This window comes from Vigna radiata, chromosome 9 (genome assembly GCF_000741045.1).
Source record: "Vigna radiata var. radiata cultivar VC1973A chromosome 9, Vradiata_ver6, whole genome shotgun sequence".
NCBI classification, from domain to species: domain Eukaryota; kingdom Viridiplantae; phylum Streptophyta; class Magnoliopsida; order Fabales; family Fabaceae; genus Vigna; species Vigna radiata.
In genome coordinates this window covers 3,349,912-3,358,133 of record NC_028359.1, presented here as the reverse complement: position 1 = coordinate 3,358,133, position 8,222 = coordinate 3,349,912, and positions in this window count along the sequence as shown.

Sequence of the window (8,222 nt, the reverse complement as noted above, 5' to 3'; positions counted from 1 at the left end):
TGTTAGTCAAAGACCAATTCCTGGCACACCAATTGTGTTCTTGTATTGTTTTGTGTATTTTGATGTCTAATTGAGTTATAAAAGGAAGAATTGTCAAGTGTTGCACAAGTCCCTTGGGAGAACGATACTTTACTTATCACTGTATTACTTGTAACGATTTGGTATACTTGCCAAAAAGTTATCACCTTCATAATCCCAGATGAGGCTCTTTGTATTTATCTGATTCATGGGAGGCAAATATTGACTGTGGAAAATTTCGTTGATAGCACCTCTCAATCTTTTTGGAGGTGTTTACTAGTGGATTTTCTAACATATCATGTTTTACCCTCAAGAATGAGAAAGAAATAATGTACACAAGAGTGGAGGAACAAATAAAAGAAGTGTAGGTTTATGTACTAGGATGGTTATCAATCTTCCTAATAAATTGAATCATCCTTTTAAGCAACAGAAGAAAATCATGATTCAAGCCACAATTGTAAATTGATGCATTTTTCCACTTTGAGGGAGGAGATATATCTTGAAACTAAAATATGAACTTCATCTAGTTTATGTTGCTCATTATCTGGATTCATAACCTTTTCTATTCACCAATTCTGCTAAATGTTTGATTCATCTTTCCACTATAGGTTCTTAAAGTCTGGTGGTTTCTTTAGCATCAACAAGTTCTTCACTTGTTTTTAACTAAGCTGCAATGACTATGATGATGATTGATGATGTTGTTCTTGGATACTTCAGAATTCTGACATTGCTATCTTTCCAGGTGGATGCTATTGTATACCTGGTCGACGCCTACGACAAAGAGAGGTTTGCAGAATCTAAGAAGGAGCTTGATGCTTTGCTTTCAGATGACTATGATGATGATGAAGATGTGATCCTGACACACTAAAGGCAGTAACAGAGTTAATGGATCTATTTTAGGCCTTAAAAGTCAAACTCCTTTAGGGAGCAAAAAAGAGTTGGCCACATCAAATAAGAGGACTTGTTGGGAAGTTTTTGAGTTTTAACTTTTGGTTTGGAATGAATGCAGTCTGGGGATAAAGTGGTATTTTATACCACTAAAGTGCTTTTAAATTCTTACAACTAATCAAATGTGGCCTGAAAAGTTGAATTATCTTCCCTACTCTTCAGTCACTTATCTGGGTTACTTTTTTTATTATGGGACTCTGAACTAAAATCATTACACTACCGTTATTCTTTTCCCCTCTTTTGATCTAAAAGGATTGAACTTTACTGTGGAAAATAGCTACAAAAATTTTCTGATTAAGCTAGCATTCTTTCCAGATATTGCTCTTTCCTATGTAAACAGTCAACTTTGACATCCTGTAAAAATTGTCATTTACTTATATTGATATGTGCAGGTTGTGCAAGAAAGGTGGAGTTCTCCGAATGGGTTGACTGCATCTTTTGCATCTAATGCAGCTGTTCCTGAAAATATTTTGGTGTTAATCACATTTTTTTGGAATTCTGAAATATATAATGTTAATGAAATGCTAGCAGGACTACTTAAAGGATGTTTGTGTTTGCCACCATGAAATGAGAAAACCTAAAGTTCAAGATTCTCTATCTTGAGGAAAGCAAAAGAGCCACTAACACATGGCAGTGAGGGTGCTTGGGTAATCTCTACTGCATTGGGTAAAGCATCTTATAGTTTGGGTTAAAGGGTCCAATTTCCAGGTCATAAAAACTTGTTCCAAATGATTTTGGTTATGACGAATTCTGCCTTCATATTTTGCATCTTGAAGTCTCTAGTTTCCTTTTAACCTTTTAACTATGCTCAAAATTTCACCTTCATGGTCACAGATTAATTTTTATGTCTTATTTTCTCCTGTTTTGATGCGTGTAAATTATGAGTTCTCATGTTTAATTGTTGGATATTTAGTTTTTTCTGTAAAAAAGAAAGCCCATGGGCTGGCCCTGAACCATAGGGCTTTGGGGCTTTTTAGTCCTGGGGGCTTTATTAATAAAGGGTTTTTTTGGCCCTGTGAGCTTTTTTGGCCCCAACCCACATAGGCTAGGGCCAGGGCCTATTTGACAGGTCTACCTGGTAACATGAGTTTTCATGCATTTTTATACACTAAATGCTTGTATTTTCAAAATGGTATTTTATAAAGAACGAAAGACAAAACAGAGATTTCAATGAAAATCACTACAAATCCAAGCATATTAGCGAGGTGATGAAAATGCACATATCCCACAAATAAACTTAAATCCATCTTTGCATATCGGTAGAAACGAGCATGACATATCTCGCAAATCCATCCTATCCTTTCGTCCTAAACAGTATAATCCACGGATGTGAACACAACCTAAAAGTTAATACATTTTTAAACAACTTTTTTGAATTATTTATAATTTCATCTATGTCACTTTATTATTTATTTTCATTTTGATTAATAAAATATGTTCGTCGTATTACTTCATGACCAAGAAAATAATAAAGATTAATAGTAGCTTTTAAAAGGTGGTTTTTCATAATATCATTGATATGATCAACACCATTAGTTCAATGTTCAAATGTTGACAGATGATACAAAGCATTTAGACGCTTGTGAATTGAAAAGTAATCTTGAGGTATAATATTAGGCATTCTTTTTATTAGATTGTTTCTTCTATAAGATATTTCTATCGATAACATGTTTAAGACCATATCTCATTGATTAGAGCTTATGTTCATTAGGCGGTATCTTTGCTTTAGCTCTTTTTCTCTCATTAACACTTATTGAATATACAATGTTTATACTTTTAGTGTTTTGTTCTTATCAAGGATAGATATGTTAGTTTTAGCACATAAGAACTTATCTTGATATTTTTGCATGTCTTCCTTAGACGATGCTTGTTGAAATTTATTTTTGTAAACCATATTTGTGCTTGACACACTAGTACAATCAAAGGAATTGGCATCGATTATTTTTTACTGAAGCATATCCTGACAAGGTAAAAAGTCTTCCCCTTATGCCTCGATTGTGAACCGAGTTAGTATCTCGTCTTCTACTACCTTCGTTGGGACCTGAACCGAGGCAATAGAGTGGTTTTTACTTTTTTTTTTCTGGCCAAACTTTGTTCAACTTATTGTCATAAGAAATTAGTTCAAGGCAAATTCTTCCAACCCAATGAGTTGAGCACAAACACGTCCAACATCTTTTTCTCCACCGAGATAACCTGCGTTGGCCTCATCGCTTGACGCTCTCACAAACCACAAGAACTTGTGCTTGCCGAATTCTAAACCATGTGCCAGCTCGTTCATTTGCTCTTGTGAGAGTGTTCCACCACTCCAAAACTGATGAGTCGTTATTTCTTGACTGTATTTAGTTTATTGCACTTAAATAAATTAGGGAGTTGTGTTTAACTGTCCGTTATTTCCCCGTTTTTCCTAATTCTGCTTAATTTAGTCGAAAATTCGTATTTTCACTAATTTGAATTTTCTGTGCTGATTAATTGCATTTTTGGTTGCAGGAAAATTTTGGAAAACATCATTTGGAGCATTAGGATGGTGGCGTGCACATTAAAGACTCAACATTTAGTCATTTCAATTTTAATAAAAGTGTACTTTAGTTTTCTAGAAACATTAATTAGGATTAAGTGCTTTGGGCCTTCTTAGGGGAAAATTTGTAGAAGCCCATTTTTTGTAGGACATGTGGCTTTAGGTTAGGGTTTCTTTTTGAAGGTGGACCCCACCATTTGAGTGAACTCTCGGCAATTTAGAGTGGAGGCCGACCCTTGCACAAGTTAGCACACTTTACACTTCATTTTGGCTAGGTTTTGAACACTCTCATGGAGAGCTTTGGTTTGCCCACGGTTTTGAACCATTGAATGAACAAAGATGGAATTTTCTTCTTCTCTTGCTCGAATCTTTGTTGTCTTTGCTTGGTGGTGGTGAAAAACCGTCCCATTTTCTCTTTTATTTCTTGTTCCTTGAAGTTGGAAGTATGAGTTTGAAGGTTTCTTCTTGCATTTTCATGGTGGGTCTTTGGTTTGAATGAAGAGCTATTTCCATTTTCCTTCTCCTTTGCTGCACTTTGGATGTTTATGTTCAAGTTTTCTTGGTTGGATGATGAAAATGAAGTTCTTGTTGAGTTTTGTAGTGAAGAAAGTTTGAGTAGGTGCATGGGTGTTTGATGCTTGAACCATTTTCTTCTTGTGCTTTTGTTTTGATGGTTGGAAGTAAATTATGAGCTGGAACATTTTGTTTGTTGATGATGGCTGGACGGTGCAACAAGGGGAGCTAGGGATTGCATTTTGTTTTCATTAAAAGTTTGAAGAAAAGTGAGTGTTGGGTTGGTTTGTAGAAGTTAGAATTTGGGGTTTGATGTTCTTGAAATTGTTTGGAAATGGAGACTTGGTTTCTTGGGTGTGTTCTCGGTAATGAGAGGTAGAGAAAGGCTTTTGATGATTGTTGAGAAGTGAAAAAAACGAGAAGGTGTGTTGTAAGGAGAGAGAAATGGCTCATTTAATTTTTACCTCTTTTGGACAAGCACAATATGAAGAACATTTACCATAGAAGGAATTTCTATTTTGGTATTCAACACTTTGCTAGCAATTGCCGAGAATGGCTTGAGGAAGAGAATGTATTGTGATTGTCTTTATTCCCTTTGACTTTGCTTATGTGGCACCTTGGGATAAGCATTCAAAGCATCTTCATTTGGCATCTTGGTTTTAGAATCACGTTTGCAACAAGGAGGAAGTTTGGTCTCAGCAATTTGGCTTTGGAAGTGTGTTGATTTCCGAACTTGGTCTTTTGGGAGAGAGAATAACACAATTTTCATGGTAGAAAAGTGTGGAAAGCAAGGTTTGACTTGGAGAGTGAAGCACATGGCACAAAAGGAAGCAACACATTAATTGGTTTATTGAAGGAAGAGAATGAATGAGATTTTGGTGCATGAGGCTTATGTACAAGAAGGTCTTGTGGGCCATTTTCAATTTCAATTTCTTTAGTTGGTGTGCATGGGGTCACATGGGATGTGTAGGAAAAAGCATGTTTGATTATTCCTTTGTTTTGAATTAGTTTAAATAGTAGGATTAATTGCTTTTGATTTCTTTAATTTAGTTTTGCATTTAAATTAAATTAACTGTGTTAGGTAGTTGTTTGTAACAGTGTTGATGTCTAGTATTTTAATTTGTTTAAATGTTGTCTATAATGTGTTTAGTTGTGTTAATTCAATTGCCATGGTAGCTTAAATTAATTCAGTTGGTCATTAGCTATATTGTGATGTTTCCTTGAGATTTCTGAACAGTAACTGTGGTTGCTACTTTGACTTTAGTTAATGGAAAACCTATATTTGCACTTGCAATTGGATATACGCTTAGTTGCCCAGTTGATGTTACATCTTCGCTTAGTTGATGTAACTGCATGGTGTAAATTAGATTTGACATTAACATTGCATCCGCTTAGTTCGCTTTTATGAAAACAGGGTTAACCTTCGCTTAGTTGGTTAACTTTGTTGAATTAGAGGTTTGAGTCGCAACTTTATTTTGTTGATCTGTGATTGGAAACATTGTAATTAAGTTAATGACCGACTGTTTTTTATTTTGTCTTTGAAACCGTTTTTAAATCTGTGTTTGCATTTCAGTTTGCGTCAGTGTTTTGATTTTATTCATCCGCATTCACAATCCTTTCACAAACCCCCCACTACGTGTTAGACCTAATTCCTGAACCACATTTGGTCCTTGAGAGACGACCTAAGAGTCACTTCCTAGTCTATACTGCATTCTTTTATGCACATTAAATTTTGCATGGGGTGCGACACCCATCAAAAACAAACATACAAAATCGAACAATCTTTTTGCTTCTCTAACCATGTCAAACACTCCAACCCTTTTGTACAACCAGCTGTAGCTGTCCCAATTTGAACAATTGGTCTAACAGGATACAAAGGATGGTAACCCCTTTCCTCATCTTTGAATGCTTTGATCAGACCTGTTTCCGGTAAAAAAAATCAGAAACAGTTTGCAATTGACCATTGTGTTTTGATCCTGTGCTTGAGCATAGAGATCCTTGCCATGAAAGGGCACACACCCTGGTACTGTGATGAGGTGGGGCAGATCCTTGTGGAGCATGAGGAAGTAGAAGTGCGTGCAGAGAGTGGTTACAGAGAACCCAAATCACCAAAGATCACTAACCTCATGCGAGCACAGAGAGCCCAAATATCCCTAAACGAATATCCCCTCGCTGCCAAACACAGAAGCCCTCGCCGCACCATCGCCGCACCATCACCTCGCCCTTGTCGCTCCATCTTCACGCCTTTGCTATGCTAAGGACGATCCCCTACGAAGGCGAGACCCATCGCCAGTCGCCAAGCCCCAAATCGAAACCCTAAATCGAATCGCCAATGCCAAGCCACAGTGTCGCCGAGTCCCAAATCGAATCGCCAACACTGTTGGTGCCACCTCCGCGAAAAGGGATCGTCACGCCGCAGAGACGAAGTCGCGCCGGCCGCCCCTCCCTATGCGAAACTGTGTCTGGACCTGAAAAGAAAAAAGGGAAGAAGAGAACCCAAAGACGAACCCAAAACGAAAAAGAAGAAGAAGAAGAACGACCCATGTGCCACTGTGAGCCACCACGAACGTCGCCTGGTCACGCCATCTCCACATCGTTGCCTAGTCGCGAGAAGAAGAAGAACCAATAATGAAGGTCAGGGTTTTTTTAAAATGAAATCTGATTACTTTACCCCTTCGGACCAAAAGTACTAGAAAGATAGGGCATATTGCCTCGGGTCCTAGTCAACTGAGGCATTCTTAGGGTGTTAGGCTACTGGTGGGGTTTGAACTGAGGTCATATTGTTTATATGCCTCGGTTCCCCTTAAACCGAGTCAGAAAAGTTAACCTAAACTACTAAAATGCCACCGCTTTCTTATAGATTTATGTTCCACCTAAACCGAAGCCTAATGTGAAATTTCAAATCCAGTTTTTTTACTAGTGATATTTTCTCATGTTTATTATTTTACAAGATTCTCTTAGAAACTTTTTCACTTATCACTTTGTGAATGTATATACATGTCTTAAGAACAATGTGATGGAAGCACGCCCAGGCATAACGCTATAACAACTCCTCTCAAAGCAAGCAACAACGAAAGGAAGATATGAAGTTAGATGTTTGGTGCATTGAAAGTGTTTGATGAATGTATGAATGAGCAAAATGGTGAGTATATGGAATCTCTAAGCTGAGTAGGCCTTCCTAACAGGGAAGGAAGCTAGAGGAGAGTGAGAGAATAGTGACACAAGGTTTGACCCAAGAGTATAAAGGCTGAAAAAACATTTTTGCAGCATTTCTTATAAATAGCCCCCTATAAATAATTTCTTCATTTTTCTTATAAATTGCCCCCTATAATCGATTAATGGACACTCCTTTGCACCTAGAACACTACTTATCTTAAATCTGACCCAGATTTCTTCATCCCTCTGCATTTTCTCAAAGTTTCACTACTTCCACTTCTTTCCATGGCTGAACCAAGAAAAAATCGTCGGAGGACTGCAGGAGCTTCCTCCTCCTCCAGACCTCATTCTACCACTATTGATGGGTGAATTTTCGATCAAGATAAGCATGCAAATTATGTAAACTTTTGGCAAGAGAGACGAATCATGGCGGTAAAATACATTCGCCTTGACTTTTATCGTTTTTATGGATTCCAATTTCTAGATCTTTTCAGAGATCAAGGTCTTACACATCTTATTGAGCAAAAGGGATGCATCTATCCCGATCTCATCAGAGTATTCTACTTCAATTTGCACTATCGAGACAGAATCATAACAACTAAGGTGAAAGGCGTTCCAATAATTTTGGATGACGACGTGTGGATAAATGTTGCTCAACTCACCATATGGGATGATGCAATGAAAGTTCACCTTGGTGTTTTGGATTTAATCGTCTGATGGCATTTCAATCATTTTTGCGCCATCTTGAGCAACAAGCAAACAGTCGACAACTGCTTGTTGGTGGTTTCAAAGTTGAAGAACGGATGATCCACTATCTGATCGTGTGGATTCTATGTCCTCGGGCCACAACCATGCTCAATGTTCTGAGCAAGATCTTCTACTTCTGTATGGGATTCTAAATCACATACATATTGATTGGCCTGCACTAAAATTCGACACCATGCTGAAGGCCAAGAAGTATAACTCTTACCATTTTCCTTATGCTCTCCTTATTTCTAGAATTTTGGATTACAAAGGAGTAAGTGTGGAAGGTGAACACGTCCAAGCCATTCAACCCATTGGCACAGAGATT